The sequence below is a fragment of the Oncorhynchus mykiss genome, chromosome 21 (genome assembly GCF_057628025.1).
Source record: "Oncorhynchus mykiss isolate SJ-2025 chromosome 21, ASM5762802v1, whole genome shotgun sequence".
Lineage (NCBI taxonomy): Eukaryota > Metazoa > Chordata > Actinopteri > Salmoniformes > Salmonidae > Oncorhynchus > Oncorhynchus mykiss.
The window spans coordinates 3836859-3858864 of NC_143042.1; the positions used below are offsets into that span (position 1 = coordinate 3836859).

At 47.2% G+C, this 22006-nt stretch overlaps 1 protein-coding gene across 5 annotated transcripts in view; it reads right to left on the bottom strand.

Annotated features, from left to right (window-relative positions):
* LOC110490697 (plexin-B2) overlaps positions 1-21426 on the bottom strand; it is a 177581-nt gene extending 156155 nt beyond the window's left edge. For 2 of the 5 annotated variants that reach the window (XM_090213486.1, XM_090213490.1), the window contains exon 1: positions 20354-21426. The gene's annotated coding sequence lies outside the window, so the exon portion shown is untranslated. Of the gene's footprint in view, positions 1-100; positions 259-20353 lie in introns of those variants that run through there. The other 3 variants (XM_090213488.1, XM_090213487.1, XM_090213489.1) reach the window with 3 other exon arrangements.
* Between the last annotated feature and the right edge of the window lie 580 nt (positions 21427-22006).

The window sequence follows — 22006 nt, forward strand, 5'->3', positions numbered from 1 at the left end:
CTATGTAGTAGGACACACGTTGTACAGCATTTCTATTCAGCCAGATGGAGTATAACTGGTAGACATAATGGGAGAGGTAGGAGGGGAAGCAGGAGCAAACCTTCCTCCTCGTCCTCTGTGATTTACAGTGGGTTGGGTCTTGGACGAGAAGACTGCCAGAGGAGATCTGTTAACAAACATATGACTGTTGAGATGAGACTGCCAGAGGAGATCTGTTAACAAACATATGACTGTTGAGATGAGACTGCCAGAGGAGATCTGTTAACAAACATATGACTGTTGAGATGAGACTGCCAGAGGAGATCTGTTAACAAACATATGACTGTTGAGATGAGACTGCCAGAGGAGATCTGTTAACAAACATATGACTGTTGAGATGAGACTGCCAGAGGAGATCTGTTAACAAACATATGACTGTTGAGATGAGACTGCCAGAGGAGATCTGTTAACAAACATATGACTGTTGAGATGTAAATGAGAATGGATAACTGTCGACAGAGAGATGAATCACAGCTGTAGTGGAGTGTGAGTCTGCTGCTGCTGTGTCCTTGGGAAGTGACAGTGAGCAGCGCTGTCTGTGTGTGTAGGTGTCGGTGTAGGTGTGTGTGTGTGTACTCCTTAGTATCGTGGCTAGGAAACAAAACACCAAGCAGATTTAACTTCTTTAGGAAAACAGATCTAGTGATGGAAACAAACATTGTGTTGTCATCCCGAACACACACACACACACACACACACACACACACCTGAAAGACAGTGGCAGGCAGCAGGTCCTTGTTAGAAGGGACAAACGGGAGGGACAGACAGACGGGAGGGACAGACAGACAGGAGGGACAGACAGACGGGAGGGACAGACAGACGGGAGGGACAGACAGACGGGAGGGACAGACAGACGGGAGGGACAGACAGACGGGAGGGACAGAGAGGAGGGACAGACAGGAGGGACCGTTGAGATTGGCTCCAACCACCACTCATCATGACCAGTATTACTTTATTGATCACCTGACAAATAGGGTTGTTATGGATGGATGGCTGGCTGGCTGGCTGGCTGGCTGGCTGGCTGGATGGCTGGATGGCAGGCGCACGTGTGTGAGAGGGGAAGTGGATAGGCTATGTCAAAGTGAAATATTTCCCTAAAATAAGCAAGGCTTTCCAGAGACAGGGCAACAACCTTCATAAACTAATTTCCCTCCGGCCCTCACAACTCAGTCCACCTCATCTCAGTCCCCCATCAGTCCACCTCCGCCCCCCATCAGTCCACCATCAGTCCACCTCCGTCCCCCATCAGTCCACCTCCGTCCCCCTCCCTCACCCCTCTGTGCTGAACACACCTCAGCCCCTATCTTCCCTCCTTCCCACCCTCTCATCCAGACAGAGACAGGGCAGTGGATGAGGAGTGACGGCTGCTGGTCTTATCACAGTGGAATGCTGCTGGTCGCTGTTCAGTCTGATAAGACAAAATGAAACCGGGGTCATTTCAGCAGGCTGTGGTGAAATGACCAAACACTGACACAAGGCAGGGACGGAATGTACTGTAAGAGTGTGTGTGTTAGTGGTGGGGGGGGGGATTATTTGTTCCAGCCTAGTAATATCCTGCCTCTGTTTGTCCAAGGTACATACATCCCTAGGGCATCAGTGTTAGCCTAAACCACCTTCACCACAACCCACACACTGTCATAGACCCAGAGGACGTGCTGAGCTTCTGGTCATTGAAAATCAGTTCACCAAGCGTTCAATCAGAGAGCTAAAACTATCCCTCTACCTGAATGACATACCACTTGTTTTATTCATTCATTTCTGGAGAGAGGCAGCATGTTTGTTGTCTTTAAGAACAGAGAGGTGTGTGAGAGAAAGAGAGAGGTGTGTGAGAGAAAGAGAGAGGTGTGTGAGAGAAAGAGAGAGGTGTGTGAGAGAAAGAGAGAGGTGTGTGAGAGAAAGAGAGAGGTGTGGGAGAGAAAGAGAGAGGGTAGGGAGAGAAAGAGAGAGGGTAGGGAGAGAAAGAGAGGGTAGGGAGAGAAAGAGAGGGTAGGGAGAAAGAGAGAGGGTAGGGAGAAAGAGAGAGGGTAGGGAGAAAGAGAGAGGGTTGGGAGAAAGAGAGAGGGTTGGGAGAAAGAGAGAGGGTTGGGAGAAAGAGAGAGGGTTGGGAGAAAGAGAGAGGGTTGGGAGAAAGAGAGAGGGTTGGGAGAAAGAGAGAGGGTTGGGAGAAAGGGTAGAGAGCGAGAGATTTAATTGAATAGAGATTGAAGTGTGAGTTTGGCTGAAAGCACAGTTTCCATTACCGTGGAAATAAACCAATTCCATATGACTAACTGCCCTCATAATACATAATAGTGGCTGGAATTTACAATGAGGGTCCCGAGGCATCCACTACATCCATCCCCGACACACATCCATCCCCGACACACATCCATCCCCGACACACATCCATCCCCGACACACATCCATCCCCGACACACATCCATCCCCGACACACATCCATCCCCGACACACATCCATCCCCGACACACATCCATCCCCGACACACATCCATCCCCGACACACATCCATCCCCGACACACATCCATCCCCGACACACATCCATCCCCGACACACATCCATCCCCGACACACATCCATCCCCGACACACACATTGCCATCGTCATGGAGAAAACAAATAGCTCCAATCATGGCAGGAAATAAAGGAGAAAAGAGGGGGAACAAAAAGAGAGAGCGAGATGTGAAGAAAGAGAGAGAAAGAGAGACAGGGATGGAGTAACATTCCAGACAACACACCTCCAGCTCCACTGATCTCAGTTCACTGTAATGAGAGGAGAAAGTCAGCAGGCTCTGGGAGCCGGAAATACCAATCTGATCACAGAACAGTGTTGAGAGGAGAGGAGACAGGCAGCAGGCACAGGGAGCAGGAAATACCAAACTGATTGCTGGAACAGTCTAGAAACAGACAGCAGAGCAGAGTGACTGTTCACACTACTCTGAGTAGGTACTGCTTTAGCTGTTGTTTATATAGCTCCCTCACTGGCATGTATAATGGAGGTTTTGTAGGAATAATGATTCATGACTAATGGGCAGATCGTTACTTCATCTTAAAGCTGCAATATGTACCTTTTTAGGAAACCCAACCAAAATCACATAGAAAAGTGCTTCATAGATCTGTCACTCTTTGAAAGCAAGTCTAAGAAGCGGTAGATTATTCTATGTGCGCTATTTCTATGCTAAGCATTCTTAAGTATCGTTTTTGTGTCTTTTACTTTCGGTTTTGTCCACCAGCTTCAAACTGCTGAAAATACAATGTTTTTGGTTCTGGAAAATATATTTCACAGTGGTTTAGATACAATGTCTCGCTGTACTTATACTTGTTTTGTCAAACTGAAGTTAGGCAAATTGTATTAGAATTTTAGCAACCAGGAAATGGTGGAGCGATTTTTACATAATAACATTAATGCCTTATTAAATAATAAGCAGATGTGATAAAGTATTACAAACCAAGTGTTTGTTATCAGCTTTAATACATAACTAATTAATAAAGCCCCATTTCCCAGCGTAGTGAGCTAGAACCTCCTCCAGCACGTAGCTGGAAAGAGAACAGAGGGGAAGAACAGGAAGTTTGAGAGAGGGAAGGGGGAGGAGGGCTGTGATCCAGTTTGGCTGGGTGTTTGCTGTAAACATGATATCTGTGGTGTAGGGTGTGTCAAGTCCAAGAGGACGCAGAGAGAGACAGAAACACAGAGAATAGAAGGAGAGAAACGCAGACAGACAGACCAACCAAGAGAGTTTCTAGAACAAAGTTATTTAGTCTCTCCAGCTTCAACCACAGCCATTTTTCCTACCAGTCAGGCTCTGTAATTAAATTTCAATAATGTTGTGATCATCTAATGCGTAAGCCAAGCCGGCATGTAAACAACCGTCCACCCATGCAAACGACACTGCCAATCCTGAAGCATACATTCATAGATTAAAACGTGTGTGGGGTGCGGCGCCATCTCCTTGTGATTAGATTTACATTAAGACACACACACAGCAGTCTGTTAGTAGGAGTTTGAAGAGCGTGGTAAGAGGCAGTCTTGTTAGAAGGAGTTTGAAGAGCGTGGTAAGAGGCAGTGTGTTAGTAGAAGTTTGAAGAACGTGGTAAGAGGCAGTCTGTTAGGAGGAGTTTGAAGAGCGTGGTAAGAGGCAGTGTGTTAGTAGGAGTTTGAAGAGCGTGGTAAGAGGCAGTGTGTTAGTAGAAGTTTGAAGAACGTGGTAAGAGGCAGTCTGTTAGGAGGAGTTTGAAGAGCGTGGTAAGAGGCAGTGTGTTAGTAGGAGTTTGAAGAGCGTGGTAAGAGGCAGTCTGTTAGTAGGAGTTTGAAGAGCGTGGTAAGAGGCAGTCTGTTAGTAGGAGTTTGAAGAGCGTGGTAAGAGGCAGTCTGTTAGTAGGAGTTTGAAGAGCGTGGTAAGAGGCAGTCTGTTAGTAGGAGTTTGAAGAGAGTGGTAAGAGGCAGTCTGTTAGGAGGAGTTTGAAGAGCGTGGTAAGAGGCAGTCTGTTAGGAGAAGTTTGAAGAGCGTGGTAAGAGGCAGTCTGTTAGGAGGAGTTTGAAGAACGTGGTAAGAGGCAGTGTGTTAGGAGTTTGAAGAGCGTGGTAAGAGGCAGTGTGTTAGTAGGAGTTTGAAGAGCGTGGTAAGAGGCAGTCTGTTAGTAGGAGTTTGAAGAGCGTGGTAAGAGGCAGTCTGTTAGTAGGAGTATGAAGGGCGTGGTAAGAGGCAGTGTGTTAGTAGGAGTTTGAAGAACGTGGTAAGAGGCAGTGTGTTAGTAGGAGTATGAAGAGCGTGGTAAGAGGCAGTCTGTTAGTAGGAGTTTGAAGAGAGTGGTAAGAGGCAGTCTGTTAGGAGGAGTTTGAAGAGCGTGGTAAGAGGCAGTCTGTTAGTAGGAGTTTGAAGAGCGTGGTAAGAGGCAGTCTGTTAGTAGGAGTATGAAGGGCGTGGTAAGAGGCAGTGTGTTAGTAGGAGTTTGAAGAACGTGGTAAGAGGCAGTGTGTTAGTAGGAGTTTGAAGAGCGTGGTAAGAGGCAGTCTGTTAGTAGGAGTTTGAAGAGAGTGGTAAGAGGCAGTCTGTTAGGAGGAGTTTGAAGAGCGTGGTAAGAGGCAGTCTGTTAGGAGAAGTTTGAAGAGCGTGGTAAGAGGCAGTCTGTTAGGAGGAGTTTGAAGAACGTGGTAAGAGGCAGTGTGTTAGGAGTTTGAAGAGCGTGGTAAGAGGCAGTGTGTTAGTAGGAGTTTGAAGAGCGTGGTAAGAGGCAGTCTGTTAGTAGGAGTTTGAAGAGCGTGGTAAGAGGCAGTCTGTTAGTAGGAGTTTGAAGAGCGTGGTAAGAGGCAGTCTGTTAGTAGGAGTTTGAAGAGCGTGGTAAGAGGCAGTCTGTTAGTAGGAGTTTGAAGAGCGTGGTAAGAGGCAGTCTGTTAGTAGGAGTATGAAGGGCGTGGTAAGAGGCAGTGTGTTAGTAGGAGTTTGAAGAACGTGGTAAGAGGCAGTGTGTTAGTAGGAGTATGAAGAGCGTGGTAAGAGGCAGTCTGTTAGTAGGAGTTTGAAGAGCGTGGTAAGAGGCAGTGTGTTAGTAGGAGTATGAAGAGGGTGGTAAGAGGCAGTCATACAGTTCCTTCAGAAAATATTCACACCCCTTGACTTTTTCCACATTTTGTTGTGTTACAAGGTGGGATTAAAATGTATTTAATTATAATTTATCTCTCAAAGATCTACACAAAATACTCTATTATATCAAAGTGTAAGAAAAATTTGAACATTGGTGGGGGGAAAAAAGATGGCAAAAAGATGGCAAATAAAAAGACTAATATATCTTGATTACATCAGTATTCAGCCCCGAGACAATACAAGTTATAATCCCCTTTGGCAGCAAATACAGATGCAAGTCTTTCTGGGTAAGTTTAGAAGAGATTTGCTCACCTGGATTGTATAATATTTGCACATTATTATTTTTATAATGCTTCAAGCTCTATCAAGCTGGTTGTTGATCCTTGCTAGAGTCATTTTCAAGTCCTGCCATTTATTATCAAGACAATTTAAGTGAAAACTGTAACTAGGCCACGAACATTCAATGTTGTTGTCTTGGTAAGCAACTTCTGTGCATATTTGGCTTTGGGTTTTAGGTTATTGTCCTGCTGAAAGGCAAATTTGTATCCTAGTGTCTGATGGAAATCAAACAACCAGGTTTTCTAGGATGTTACCTTGTTTAGCTCTATTCCATTTATTTTCATCCTTAAACTCCCTAGTTCTTGCCAATGACAAGCATACCCATAACATGATACAGCCACCACCATGCTTGAAAATATGACGAGTGGTACTCAGTGATGTGTTGTGTTTGTCCCAAATATAACGATTTGCATTTCAGGACAAAACATTTTTGGGAGTATTACTTTAATGCCTTATTGTAAACAGGAAGTATGTTTTGGAATTGTTTTATTCTGTACAGGCTTCCTTCTTTTCACGCTGTTAATTAGGTTAGTATTGTCAAATAACTGCAATGTTGTTGATCCATCCTCAGTTATCTCCTATGACAGCCATTAACTCTGTTTTAAAGTCACCATCAGCCTCACGGTGAATCCCTGAGTGGTTTCCTTCCTCTCTGGCAACTAAGTTAGGAAGGAAGCTTGTATCTTTGTAGTGACTGGGTGTATTGGATACACCCCCCAAGGTGTAATTAATAACTTCACCATGCTCAAAGCAATTTCAATGTCTGTTTTTTTTTTTAACCCATCTACCAATAGGTGCCCTTCTTTGGGAGGCATTGGTAAAACTCCCTGGTCTTTGTGGTTGAATCTGTGATTGAAATTCACTGTTTGACTGATGCAGTCATTCAAAAATCATGTTAAACACTAGTTTTGCACACATAGTGAGTCCATGCAACTTATGTGACCTGTTGAGCACATTTTTACTCCTGAACTTATTTAGGCTTTCCATGACAAGTAGTTGAATACTTATTGACTCAAGACATTTCAGATTTTCATTTGTAATTAATTTGTAAATATGTGTAAGAATATAATTCCACTTTGAAATGATGGGGTATTGTGTGTGTAGGCCAGTGACAAAATGTCGATGTAATCCATTTTAAATTCAGGCTGTAACAACATATAGAACAAGTCAAGGGGTGAGTTCTTTCTGAAGACTCTGCAGCGAGACAGACATAGTTAAGAGAAGTGGCATGACATTTGGTTTTGTTTAAACTCAGCGTTCTGATTCAGAAGGCCCTCTGAACACTGGCTGGCTGGGCCGTTGTTAGGGAGTTCTGGGAAAGAGCTTTGAGGTTGGAGAGGAGAGGAGGCTGCCAATGTCATGCAGAGTGAAACCGGCACTAGGCCAAACACAGGAACAGGAAATTAAGCACATGGACTGAGACGAGATGGTCAGATATGCACACTGTGTGTAGCCTACAAACATGCACAAAAAGTTCACACACACACAGGGAGGAATTGAATGCTGTGCCCTTCAATCAGGCCAGTGATTTCAGTAAACAGTAGTCCTGTAGGGTTTCTTTCCACGTGAGGTCTGGATACAGACATGACTAATTATTACGGAGAATGTATGAGGCCCTGATATAGAACACTCTGATATAGGTAGCATCCTAAATTGTAACCTATTCCCTATTTAATGCACTACTTTTGACAGGGGCCCATAGGGCTCTGGTCAACATTAGTGCACCATGTAGGGAATAGGGTACCATTTAGGAAGCAGGCCATACCAGCGTGTCCTATATCAGGGCCTCACACAGCCTCCCTCCCACATGTTGGATGAGGTTTTAATGTAGACTGGTCTGAGAACAGCCAGTAACGTTTAGAAATACTCCATTAGCATGGATAAGACCCTAATGTAGATGGATGTATAAGTACAAACACATTAGATTAGTCAATATATGGACTGAACTGAGTACAGTGTGCGTGCTAGGGGATGGGCAGAGGTGTGTGACTTAATGGTGGTGGCTGATATTCCCTGCTCCAGGAACACAAGCAGATGGAATGCTACCAACAGTGTGTGCATCTCTCCCATACCCATAGACTACTCCATTATCTACACCCCCTGGAACCTACCCATAGGTTACTCCAATATCTACACCCCCTGGAACCTACCCATAGACTACTCCATTATCTACACCACCTGGAACCTACCCATAGACTACTCCATTATCTACACCCCCTGGAACCTACCCATAGACTACTCCATTATCTACACCCCCTGGAACCTACCCATAGGCTACTCCATTATCTACACCCCCTGGAACCTACCCATAGACTACTCCATTATCTACACCCCCTGGAACCTACCCATAGGCTACTCCATTATCTACACCCCCTGGAACCTACCCATAGACTACTCCATTATCTACACCACCTGGAACCTACCCATAGACTACTCCATTATCTACACCCCCTGGAACCTACCCATAGACTACTCCATTATCTACATCACCTGGAACCTACCCATAGACTACTCCATTATCTACATCACCTGGAACCTACCCATAGACTACTCCATTATCTACACCACCTGGAACCTACCCATAGACTACTCCATTATCTACACCCCCTGGAACCTACCCATAGACTACTCCATTATCTACACCCCCTGGAACCTACCCATAGACTACTCCATTATCTACACCCCCTGGAACCTACCCATGGACTACTCCATTATCTACACCCCCTGGAACCTACCCATAGACTACTCCATTATCTACACCCCCTGGAACCTACCCATAGACTACTCCATTATCTACACCCCCTGGCACCTACCCATGGACTAGTCCATTTGCTACATATCACTGTGTTACCTACCTATGGGCGGCTACAATCTCTACATTGTTCTTACCTAGCTATGACATGACCTTGTTATTTTTATCTAGTAGCGACATGACCTTTCACGCCTGCTGACCACTGACCCCAGCATCTGTCGTCCTGGGCAACGCAACACACACACACACACACACGACTGTGTGAGAAAACACCGCTGATGTGTGAAATAGAAACACCTTCTGGGCTACAGCTAGCTCCTCACTACACTATGTTTGCATCCCAAATGGCACCCTATTCCCTGTATAGAGCACTACTACCCATGAGGCCCAGGTCAAAAGTAGTGTCCTAACAAGGGAATAGGGTGGCATTTGAGACACAGCCTATGCTGCTGTGCTGTTGTGTGACACAGTGATATACTGCCAGTTAAATACCAGAGGGGGAGACAGAGGGGGAGACAGAGGGGGAGACAGAGGGGGAGACAGAGGGGGAGACAGAGGGGGAGACAGAGGGGGAGACAGAGGGGGAGACAGAGGGGGAGACAGAGGGGGAGACAGAGGGGGAGACAGAGGGGGAGACAGAGGGGGAGACAGAGGGGGAGACAGAGGGGGAGACAGAGGGGGAGACAGGTCTCAGCCGGTAACAGCTTTAAACAGCAGTATTCAGCATCCACCACCCCTCTCAGTCCAGGATCACCACATCGTGTCCAACTAATCATCAAGATGTTGATGATTCATCTAAATGAGTTGTTACTGCTGGGCTGGAACAAAGCCTGCACCTCTTGCAGCTCTCCAGGATTGGGTGTGAGTCTCTTCTAGAGCCTCAAAGCCTTTAAGCAAGCAGCAGAGACAGACAAGAGTTGAACAGATGATCACAGCAGGTGTACAGTCTGTTAGGGGATGTCACAGACAGAATAGATAATGGCAGAGACACAGACAGTGTGTAAAGAAGTCACTCAGTAAGTTAAGTTCACTTCATAAAAGCCAGCAACCACACCTACTGGCCTAGTCTACACTGTGTTAAAATAGGAGCTACGCTAGTCTACTAGCCTAGTCTACACTGTGTTAGAACAACAGGAGCTACGCTAGTCTACTGGTCTAGTCTACACTGTGTTAGAACAACAGGAGCTACGCTAGTCTACACTGTGTTAGAACAACAGGAGCTGCGCTAGTCTACTGGCCTAGTCTACACTGTGTTAGAACAACAGGAGCTACGCTAGTCTACTGGTCTAGTCTACACTGTGTTAGAACAACAGGAGCTACGCTAGTCTACTGGTCTAGTCTACACTGTGTTAGAACAACAGGAGCTACGCTAGTCTACTAGCCTAGTCTACACTGTGTTAGAACAACAGGAGCTACGCTAGTCTACACTGTGTTAGAACAACAGGAGCTGCGCTAGTCTACTGGCCTAGTCTACACTGTGTTAGAACAACAGGAGCTACGCTAGTCTACTGGTCTAGTCTACACTGTGTTAGAACAACAGGAGCTACGCTAGTCTACACTGTGTTAGAACAACAGGAGCTACGCTAGTCTACACTGTGTTAGAACAACAGGAGCTACGCTAGTCTACTGGTCTAGTCTACACTGTGTTAAAACAGGAGCTGCGCTAGTCTACTGGTCTAGTCTATACTGTGTTAGAACAACAGGAGCTACGCTAGTCTACTGGCCTAGTCTACACTGTGTTAGAACAACAGGAGCTACACTAGTCTACTGGCCTAGTCTACACTGTGTTAGAACAACAGGAGCTACGCTAGTCTACACTGTGTTAGAACAACAGGAGCTACGCTAGTCTACACTGTGTTAGAACAACAGGAGCTACGCTAGTCTACTGGTCTAGTCTACACTGTGTTAAAACAGGAGCTACGCTAGTCTACACTGTGTTAGAACAACAGGAGCTACGCTAGTCTACTGGTCTAGTCTACACTGTGTTAGAACAACAGGAGCTACACTAGTCTACTGGTCTAGTCTACACTGTGTTAAAACAAGAGCTGCGCTAGTCTAACAGACTTTAGGCCATTAGGAACCCTGTTAACACAGGTAACCATAGCTCCAGTTGTTCTAACTGTTAAACAGGTAACCATAGCTCCAGTTGTTCTAACTGTTAAACAGGTTAGCATAGCTCCAGTTGTTCTATGACAGTCTACTGTTAAACAGGTTAGCATAGCTCCAGTTGTTCTATGACAGTCTACTGTTAAACAGGTTAGCATAGCTCCAGTTGTTCTAACTGTTAAACAGGGTTTCCTAATGGCCTAAAGTCTGTTATTACAACTGGAGCTACACTAGTGTCCTGTTAAACAGGTTTTCCTGGAGCTTTCACACACACACAAACCTGCCTACTTTATAATGAATGTCCCCGCTTACACTGAAAACAGTATGGTGTTACCCTGTACCCTTTCTAACCGCGTGTTACCCTGTACCCTTTCTAACCGCGTGTTACCCTGTGCCCTTTCTAACCGCGTGTTACCCTGTGCCCTTTCTAACCGCGTGTTACCCTGTACCCTTTCTAACCGCGTGTTACCCTGTACCCTTTCTAACCGCGTGTTACCCTGTACCCTTTCTAACCGCGTGTTACCCTGTACCCTTTCTAACCGCGTGTTACCCTGTACCCTTTCTAACCTCGTGTTACCCTGTACTCTAACAGCTAAAGGCTATTGGCACGCAGCAGCAGGAACCTCAGCGTTACCACTACTTTAGTGCTCATAATTAAAACTAAAGCCCCGCGTGAGGAATGTTTGAGGATTAACGAGCACATTACGTGGTGTTCAGGGGGAGAGAGAAAGATGAAATTCCAGCACCAACAGAATGCAGGAGGATTAAAACAGTGGTGAGCTCTTGGTCAATATCACCAACACAGACAACACACAAAAGGTCCCCAGCAGGTAGGCTAAGCTGCTTTTGACAGTCACTCCCTCTAAAACCTGGACACTGTGGTGAGCGGCTGACAAACACACACACACACACATTTGGCGGCTCTCATATATCAGCCATCTGTCAGTGTGTGTGTACCTGTATTTCTCCACTGCATATTTAAACACAAAGCAAAGCTTTGATTTTGTCTTTTGATTTCTCCCCTCCCGGAGACTTGATCTAGCTCAGAGTATAAACAAACTATTCCGCTCTTCCTTCACTCTGAGGGATGAAAGACAGTGTTGTTCCACCCTGCTCTTATCTTCCTGTTCAACCCCAGCACCACCAAGCAGTCTCTCCCCTGCTCCTCCCTTCTACCAGGGCCAACCAGCCGTCTCTCCCCTGCTCCTCCCTTCTACCAGGGCCAACCAGCCGTCTCTCCCCTGCTCCTCCCTTCTACCAGGGCCAACCAGCCGTCTCTCCCCTGCTCCTCCCTTCTACCAGGGCCAACCAGCCGTCTCTCCCCTGCTCCTCCCTTCTACCAGGGCCAACCAGCCGTCTGTCCCCTGCTCCTCCCTTCTACCAGGGCCAACCAGCCGTCTCTCCCCTGCTCCTCCCTTCTACCAGGGCCAACCAGCCGTCTCTCCCCTGCTCCTCCCTTCTACCAGGGCCAACCAGCCGTCTCTCCCCTGCTCCTCCCTTCTACCAGGGCCAACCAGCCGTCTCTCCCCTGCTCCTCCCTTCTACCAGGGCCAACCAGCCGTCTCTCCCCTGCTCCTCCCTTCTACCAGGGCCAACCAGCCGTCTGTCCCCTGCTCCTCCCTTCTACCAGGGCCAACCAGCCGTCTGTCCCCTGCTCCTCCCTTCTACCAGGGCCAACCAGCCGTCTCTCCCCTGCTCCTCCCTTCTACCAGGGCCAACCAGCCGTCTCTCCCCTGCTCCTCCCTTCTACCAGGGCCAACCAGCCGTCTCTCCCCTGCTCCTCCCTTCTACCAGGGCCAACCAGCCGTCTCTCCCCTGCTCCTCCCTTCTACCAGGGCCAACCAGCCGTCTCTCCCCTGCTCCTCCCTTCTACCAGGGCCAACCAGCCGTCTCTCCCCTGCTCCTCCCTTCTACCAGGGCCAACCAGCCGTCTCTCCCCTGCTCCTCCCTTCTACCAGGGCCAACCAGCCGTCTCTCCCCTGCTCCTCCCTTCTACCAGGGCCAACCAGCCGTCTCTCCCCTGCTCCTCCCTTCTACCAGGGCCAACCAGCCGTCTCTCCCCTGCTCCTCCCTTCTACCAGGGCCAACCAGCCGTCTCTCCCCTGCTCCTCCCTTCTACCAGGGCCAACCAGCCGTCTCTCCCCTGCTCCTCCCTTCTACCAGGGCCAACCAGCCGTCTCTCCCCTGCTCCTCCCTTCTACCAGGGCCAACCAGCCGTCTCTCCCCTGCTCCTCCCTTCTACCAGGGCCAACCAGCCGTCTCTCCCCTGCTCCTCCCTTCTACCAGGGCCAACCAGCCGTCTCTCCCCTGCTCCTCCCTTCTACCAGGGCCAACCAGCTGTCTCTCTGCTGCTCCCTTCTACCAGGGCCAACCAGCTGTCTCTCTGCTGCTCCCTTCTACCAGGGCCAACCAGCTGTCTCTCTGCTGCTCCCTTCTACCAGGGCCAACCAGCTGTCTCTCTGCTGCTCCCTTCTACCAGGGCCAACCAGCTATCTCTCCGCTACTTCCTTCTACCAGGGCCAACCAGCCGTCTCTCTGCTGCTCCCTTCTACCAGGGCCAACCAGCCGTCTCTCTGCTGCTCCCTTCTACCAGGGCTGGGGAACCAGAGCAGCACATGCAGCAGAGCCTTGAAGATGTCAGATGGGAAGCACTTGACTAACATTACCAGTCTTAAATAGAAAACGGCCCAACCTCTGCTCTGCCTCTCATTCTTCAGGACCACATGGAGATTTAATACGCCATGTTTTCTGCTCCGAAACATTCAGACAAACAAGCAGGGAAGGGAATCTTGCAAAACTTGCTGTGAACGTTAGCTAGTCAACACAACTGTGTGCATATTGATAAAGAAGACAAGGACCAGAGAACTCTACTCTCCATATGGATATAGAAGACAGAACAGACAGGGACCAGAGAACTACTCTCCATATGGATATAGAAGACAGAACAGACAGGGAGCAGAGAACTGTACTCTCCATATGGATATAGAAGACAGAACAGACAGGGACCAGAGAACTGTACTCTCCATATGGATATAGAAGACAGAACAGACAGGGACCAGAGAACTGTACTCTCCATATGGATATAGAAGACAGAACAGACAGGGACCAGAGAACTCTACTCTCCATATGGATATAGAAGACAGAACAGACAGGGACCAGAGAACTACTCTCCATATGGATATAGAAGACAGAACAGACAGGGACCAGAGAACTACTCTCCATATGGATATAGAAGACAGAACAGACAGGGACCAGAGAACTACTCTCCATATGGATATAGAAGACAGAACAGACAGGGACCAGAGAACTCTACTCTCCATATGGATATAGAAGACAGAACAGACAGGGAGCAGAGAACTACTCTCCATATGGATATAGAAGTCAGAACAGACAGGGACCAGAGAACTCTACTCTCCATATGGATATAGAAGACAGAGCAGACAGGGACCAGAGAACACCCGTCTCTAAGAAGTCTGGAGAGGCCTGCGACATCCCGTCTCTAAAAAGGTGTCTGCATACTAGGTTCAGTTTGCTCCTAGTAGAACTTGGCGTAGTGAACGTCTGTCTTGCATACTCCCTTAAAAATACCTTTGCTTGGAAAACACATTAGCAAGTACGCACTTCCTCTAAAATAGTCCGAATGAATCGAAGACAAGAAATCTGTCATTAATTTTGATGTTTTTGCCAAGTAGATCTTAGTCACTCAATTGTACATCTAACAGATGTTTGGTGAAGTATTTCTCAAGTGAAAAAAATGTTATTCAATGATAGATGGCTCGTTTTTATGCACAACACTTCATTGAAGAATCCCCACTATTGACCAATCACAGACGATGGGCATAGACTTCGGCTACCGAACTTCAGCTTGCTTCAAGAAAAAATTGTTTGCAGGAACAGCCGAAAAACCTTGTTGACCACCAACAATGGCACAGAATGTTGAGACACGTGGACCCCTTAAGTCCTCTGTCTGGAGAGGCCTACAACACACTATGTATGCGTGTGGGTGAGTTGGGGGGGGGGGGGGGGGGGGGGGGGGGGGGGGTTGACACCAGCAGGAGAGAGAACCCCCAGTGTGCTGCAGCAGCTGTCCCCCTACAGGTGTGAGAGGGGGTGTGATCTCACCTCAGACACAATGTTGACACACACACCTAAACAAACCCCAGGCCAGTGAGGTCACACCACCACCCCTCTGCATGATGCCACCACCTCAGGGGAGGTCCCAGCGCACGTGTGTCCAGTAACATCATTTATGTGAGGTTACTACACAGACAGACAGGGCACCAATATACTGAGTCACTTCTCAAATCTGCCACCAAGCCATAGCGTGACATTAAGACCGTCACAACATACCACAGCTTGGTCACCAAGGGAAAGAATACATACAGGCACACCAAACACGACAGTAGTGACCATGGGCCAAGTCCACCAATATCTAACAGCAAACAGTGAGTAGCAGTGCAGTGACAGTAGCATGGCAACATAACTAACTGCCCCATATAAAAAAGTGAAACAAGAGAAAAACAAATAAGACCAAGTAACCTAGTTCATGAATGTTATTTATTTAACCTTTATTTAACTAGGCAAGTCAGTTAAGAACCAATTCTTATTTACAATGACGGCCTAACTAACCCGGACGACATTGGGCCAATTGTGCACCACCCTACGGGACTCTCAATCACGGCAGGTTGTGATACAGCCTGGAATCAAACCAGGGTCTGTAGGGATGCCTCTAGCACTGAGGTGCAGTGCCCTAGACCGCTGCGCCGCTCAGGAACCCAAACATATGAACATGTAAGGACAAGGGTAACATTTACAGTAACCCTCCACACACTGAAACAAGTCAATGAGTCACCATCAATTAACCGTCATCCATGGCAGAGCTCAGACTGTGTGCTGGAATTTAGGAATGTCCAGGACTGACAGTAAATGTAGGACAGACAATGGAAACTGAAATGTTCAGGTGGGGATATTCCAAAGCCTACGGGTGGAGAACTGAAGAACTAAATGATTCACCATACTGTAAATCCAATCGTATTCAGCACCTGTGCCGTATACAACTGGTGTAGACTTTACTGTGAAATGACTGCTGATGAGCCCTTCCCAACAATGCAGAGTTTAAAATAAGAAGAATGAAAAATTAGTAACAATAAACTCTACTTAGCAACAGCAGAACATGATGCATCTGGAGGACATCTGGAGGACTGACAGTAATGAACCATGATGCATCTGGTGTCACTCAGGACTGACAGTAATAAAGAATCTGCTGTCACCCAGGAGGACTGACAGTAATAAAGAATCTGCTGTCACCCAGGAGGACTGACAGTAATAAAGAATCTGCTGTCACCCAGGAGGACTGACAGTAATAAAGAATCTGCTGTCACCCAGGAGGACTGACAGTAATAAAGAATCTGCTGTCACCCAGGAGGACTGACAGTAATAAAGAATCTGCTGTCACCCAGGAGGACTGACAGTAATAAAGAATCTGCTGTCACCCAAGAGGACTGACAGTAATAAAGAATCTGCTGTCACCCAAGAGGACTGACAGTAATAAAGAATCTGCTGTCACCCAGGAGGACTGACAGTAATAAACCATGATGCATCTGGTGTCACCCAGGAGGACTGACAGTAATAAACCATGATGCATCTGGTGTCACCCAGGAGGACTGACAGTAATAAACCATGATGCATCTGGTGTCACCCAGGAGGACTGACAGTAATAAACCATGATGCATCTGGTGTCACCCAGGAGGACTGACAGTAATAAACCATGATGCATCTGGTGTCACCCAGGAGGACTGACAGTAATAAACCATGATGCATCTGGTGTCACCCAGGAGGACTGACAGTAATAAACCATGATGCATCTGGTGTCACCCAGGAGGACTGACAGTAATAAACCATGATGCATCTGGTGTCACCCAGGAGGACTGACAGTAATAAACCATGATGCATCTGGTGTCACCCAGGAGGACTGACAGTAATAAACCATGATGCATCTGGTGTTACCCAGGAGGACTGACAGTAATAAACCATGATGCATCCGGTGTCACCCAGGAGGACTGACAGTAAGTACAGGACTTTATAGGAAATGGAAAGTGAAACCGTCAGGTGTGGAGACTACGGACCTTCCCAGGTTGACTTGGTGAGCAAACAGACTGGAATGAACATGTTCAGTGGTCTGATGAGTCAAGTACAAACACATGCATGCAGACACAGCCCCGTGCTTCCACAGTAAACAACCTTTGGACTCTAGCTTCTGAAGCCCAAGTACAGGTGACACACACTGCCGGTCACTAATGGACTAAAAGCTAATGCTTCAGTACACACACAGGACGTACAAGCGGCACTAAACAATCCCTCTGTAAGCCTTTACCTTTCAGACCACTACTGTTCACCTGAACCTCCCTGTAAGAACTACCAGTCCTTAACTGTCCCACTTCACCAGGTGTCCCACTTAACATTTGAGTCATTTAGCAGTTGCCATTATCCAGAGCGACTTAGTTAGTTCATTCATCTTAAAATAGCGAGGTGAGACAACCACATATCACAGGTAGAGAAAGTACATTTTCCCTCAATAATGTAGCTCAGTAGAGTCAGAGTTAGAAAGCAGGGAAAAAGTCAAGTGCAAATTCACGAAAGTGGTGGTGGGATTTCTTAAAATACTATTTGAAGCGGTAGGGTTTCAGATGTTTTCAGAAGACGGGCAGGGACTCTGCTGTCTTAGCTTCAGGGGGAAGCTGGTTCCACCATTGGGGTGCCAGGACAGAGAAGAGGTTGGACTGAGCTGAGCTGGAGCTGCCCTCCCGTAGGGGTAGGAGAGCCAAGAGACCAGAGGTGGCAGAACAGAGTACTCTGGTTGGGATGTAGGGTTTGAACATAGCCTGAAGGTAGGGAGGGTCAGGTCCTCTTGCTGCTCCGTAGGTAAGTACCAGGGTCTTGTATGTGAATCTACTATGGATAGAAAGTCAATGTCTTGTAATATGATGAATATATTATAAAATTGTGGCAAGTGACTATAATGAAACGTGAACAGTGGGAGAGAAAAACAATAAATGAAATACAAAACGATCAATAGACGGGTCATCTGACAACGTCAGGAAAACCATGTGCCCAGGCTTCCATGGGGCAGAGGTCACGCTTCCATGGGGCAGAGGTCACGCTTCCAGGGGGCAGAGGTCACGCTTCCAGGGGGCAGAGGTCACGCTTCCAGGGGGCAGAGGTCAGCGTGTCATTGGGATTCTGGATGACCAGATAGCCAGAATGACTAGAAGCTGCCATGTGGGGAATCCTAAGTGACTTATTTCATCTTGTTCTTGATACCATGTATTGTTGTGACTGATTTCATGTCAATCCAGCTAACCAACAACTTTAACAATGTATATGAGTGTTCATTCACCAAATGTATTTGTTCTCAATAAACACTGGAGCTGAAACATAGTTAACATGTGGTCAACAATCTAATCCAACCCGTCTGTTTGCCCCATAGTTGTGCCCTCGTCGGTTCTGTTGCCCTCGTCGGTTCTGTTGCCCTCGTCGGTTCTGTTGCCCTCGTCGGTTCTGTTGCCCTCGTCGGTTCTCTATAGAAATCAAAAGCTGGGTTGTTTTCATTAATTGTGTTCTCTTCTCCCCTACACGTTCTTAAGCAGACAGACACAGGTCTTTGTTCCACAAATCATTATTCTGAATTGTCTACCAAGCGGTCCTCTTCAGATGAGAGACATGACCCCAAATTAACCCTTGTGGAGAGCTATTAGTCTGCCTGAACATTAGGAGCGACGGCCATGTTCACAATTGACAGGGAGTTTTTGAATAGGGAACGGTGTTGCAGTGATTTGAGCCCACAGAAAATCAACACACGACACGTTGTCCACTTTCAGTATGTGTGAGACTCTGATGCATGGACGTGGTGGAAGGAAACAGCACCTGGCTCTGTGTGGGTGTCCAGTAAGCAGATGGTTGTGTTGGGGAGACCATCCAAGATTTTCCACACACACACACCAAAATCTAGCTCTTCAATAATGGACATGTTCATTTAACGTTAATCCCTATGAAGGGTTGTGAAACAAACTTATACAGTCTTTTATGACAGAGATGACTCTTTATGGGGGATGGAGGGGATGGAGGAGAGAGGAGAGGGGATGGAGGAGAGAGGAGTGGGGATGGAGGAGAGGGGATGGAGGAGAGAGGAGAGGGGATGGAGGAGAGAGGAGAAGGGATGGAGGAGAGAGGGAGAGAAAGAAGACATACAATGTTGACTCTAAACAAGGCAGGTCCAGTGACTACAGAAGGGGGGGGGGGACTGTTCCGTTCTAGGGACAGAGGGGTACGGACAACGTGACAGCGCACACACACACTTGGGTTTGAGCAGGAAACATGAATCAATAGCGTCAGTGTATACTGTGTCCATGTTCTGCATGAAAGACAAACAAACAGGCCCATTACTCATGGTCAGTCTCAGACACAAACAGAGAGAGAGAGAAAGAGTCCCAGAGAGAGGGGAAAATGCTCCCTCTGTTTTTGTCCCTCTACTTTTGACCTTGAGGGGGCAGGGGCTCTTCCTGTTCTGGGTCTAAACCACTACAGCATGTGGTGACTGACTCTGCTTTCTCTACATGGGGTTCAAAGCCCAAAGCTGAACTGCATTCAGCATTAGATGGGATATGGGAATGAGACGGAACAGTGCTCTTACAAGTCACCTACTTGTTGGAATGGCTATACAAGCAGCCAATGTATGTCCATTGACAATGGCATGCAGGCTTCCATTGCAGCCTTTATTATACCTAAATGCATGTGTTCAGTTGACAGACGCAATGGTGGGAGTGATGCCTAGAACATTGGGAAATCCAGATCAGTCCAAACCAGGCACAGAGACCAGGTAACACATTAGCCTACAGCCAACATGGCTGAATACATACATGTTGCCTGGAGAATAGTTTCTCCTGAAGTCTGCTTGTCGGATGAGATGCTGTAGGTCGGTATTTTATTAGGATCCCCATTAGGTAGGCTACGGAGTAAAAGCCTTGTCGATTCACAAATCTGTTGAGCACAACTCCCAACGAGTGAAATGCAAATTGTTGGCCTGTTTTGAAGAGCTCCCAACACCGAGGTCAATGTTTGAAAATCATGCAGTCGTTTTCATGATAACATCCCACTGCAATACACATAGCAAACGCATCTAACGTTACTAAGCTACTTTCACCTACAAACCATGCAACAGTAGCCCACTCACTGTATCATTGCCACGCAACATTGTAGCCGCGTGACTGGTTAATGAGGAACTGAGATTGGTTCCATTGATTAGGACCGGAACTCACACGCTAGATTTATTACAAAATTAACACTACACTATAGCCTTCTATGCCCTTTTCTCAACTCGCTCCCCAGTTGTAAGGGCACAAGACATTTCTACCAAGCATTAGGATCCCGTTGTTATCCCTCTGTCATAGAGCCAGACCAACAATCTGTCGATTCCTTCACATCATTCTTAACCAAACTCAGCCGCAGAGAAGTTAAAATACACGGCCATGACCGGTCGCTTACCTCAGGAATTTGTAGTTGAACACGAACTCGCTGTCCTAATCGGTTCGTCTCCTCTCTTTTTGCAACCAAAACCCAAACGAAGTCCTATTGTCTACGTTGTCACCGTCCGTAAAAAGTTCAGATCTTCCCCGGGAGAGAAAACATTGTGAGATGCCGAAGGGAGCGAGCGAGCAACGACGCTCTAAATCCCGGGAAATATGACACGGTATGGAAGTTTGACACTTTCCCCACGACAAGAGATTTTTCTTCACGCCCAAAAAAACGTAAATACAGAATGAATTCAAATGTGTTTCATATTCAAAGACGAACACACTGTTGGATTAAGTCCGCCCTGATGAATTGGCAAGAAACTGCACGTTGAACTGTAACGCCCGCGGTAAAGCGGCCAAGAAAAAGAGGGATGGAGTATCTTCTCCCACTCCTCCCCCTCTCTCTCTCTCTCTCTCTCTCTCTCTCTCTCTCTCTCTCTCAAGAAAATACACCGAGCCTGTACGGATCAGTTTACACACAAAACGGGGAGAGACTGCAAACTGTCGTTGAAGCCAGAGAAAAACAACTGAGCACTCCACCCTCTTCTTTTCAGTGGCAGCGCCCAATAAAAAGAGGGATGGAGTATCTTCTCTCTCTCCTCCCCCACAATGCATTAGACCGAGCCTGTACGGATCAGTTTACTCACACGACCGGGAGAGACTCTGCAAACTGCCGTGAAAGTCTGAGAAAACCAATTTAACCCTCCACCCTCTTCTTTTCACCGGAGACGAGAAGTAACCTCTGGAAGGCCCGCGAGCAGCTTTGTTCAAAGTTCGGAATGAAGTCTGAACAATGCTGAACAATTCCAGAATAAACTGGAACATTGTAGGCTAACGCTAGGCTACATTGTAATCTGTTCTAGTTTTATATCGATGAGATTATTATGCTATATGAACATCCAACCTGGTTGTATAGGACCGACTGTCCCCCTTTCTGAAAATGGTTTTCAGACGCCACGGTGGGGTCAAATCCTACTTGACCTTGCAGTCGCCTATAATGCACGGCTCGTGGAGACAATAGTTCCATTGTTTCCTATGTTTGGTTAGGGGGCAGTGTGGAGGTATTAGGTAAATAACATACCTCGAAGGAATGTTACAGCAGGCCTAATGTCATTATTGCTTTATCAATTATAACTGAAGCAGGCTAATACACGATGCTTCAACACACCCATAACATCTGTCAAGATGTAATAGATCTTTGTTTGTGTGTTTTTCTACTCATTTGTTCATTTGGCCACACAGTTGCTGTGAAAATGTCAAAGAAGTCATTGAAGTCAGCCAGTGTTTGGAGAGAAACAGATTAAGCCTGGCCATGTTAGACTGGGTCCAGAGGGACAGATTAAGCCTGGCCATGCTAGACTGGGTCCAGAGGGACAGATTAAGCCTGGCCATGCTAGACTGGGTCCAGAGGAACAGATTAAGCCTGGCCATGCTAGACTGGGTCCAGAGGAACAGATTAAGCCTGGCCATGTTAGACTGGGTCCAGAGGAACAGATTAAGCCTGGCCATGTTAGACTGGGTCCAGAGGAACAGATTAAGCCTGGCCATGTTAGACTGGGTCCAGAGGGACAGATTAAGCCTGGCCATGCTAGACTGGGTCCAGAGGGACAGATTAAGCCTGGCC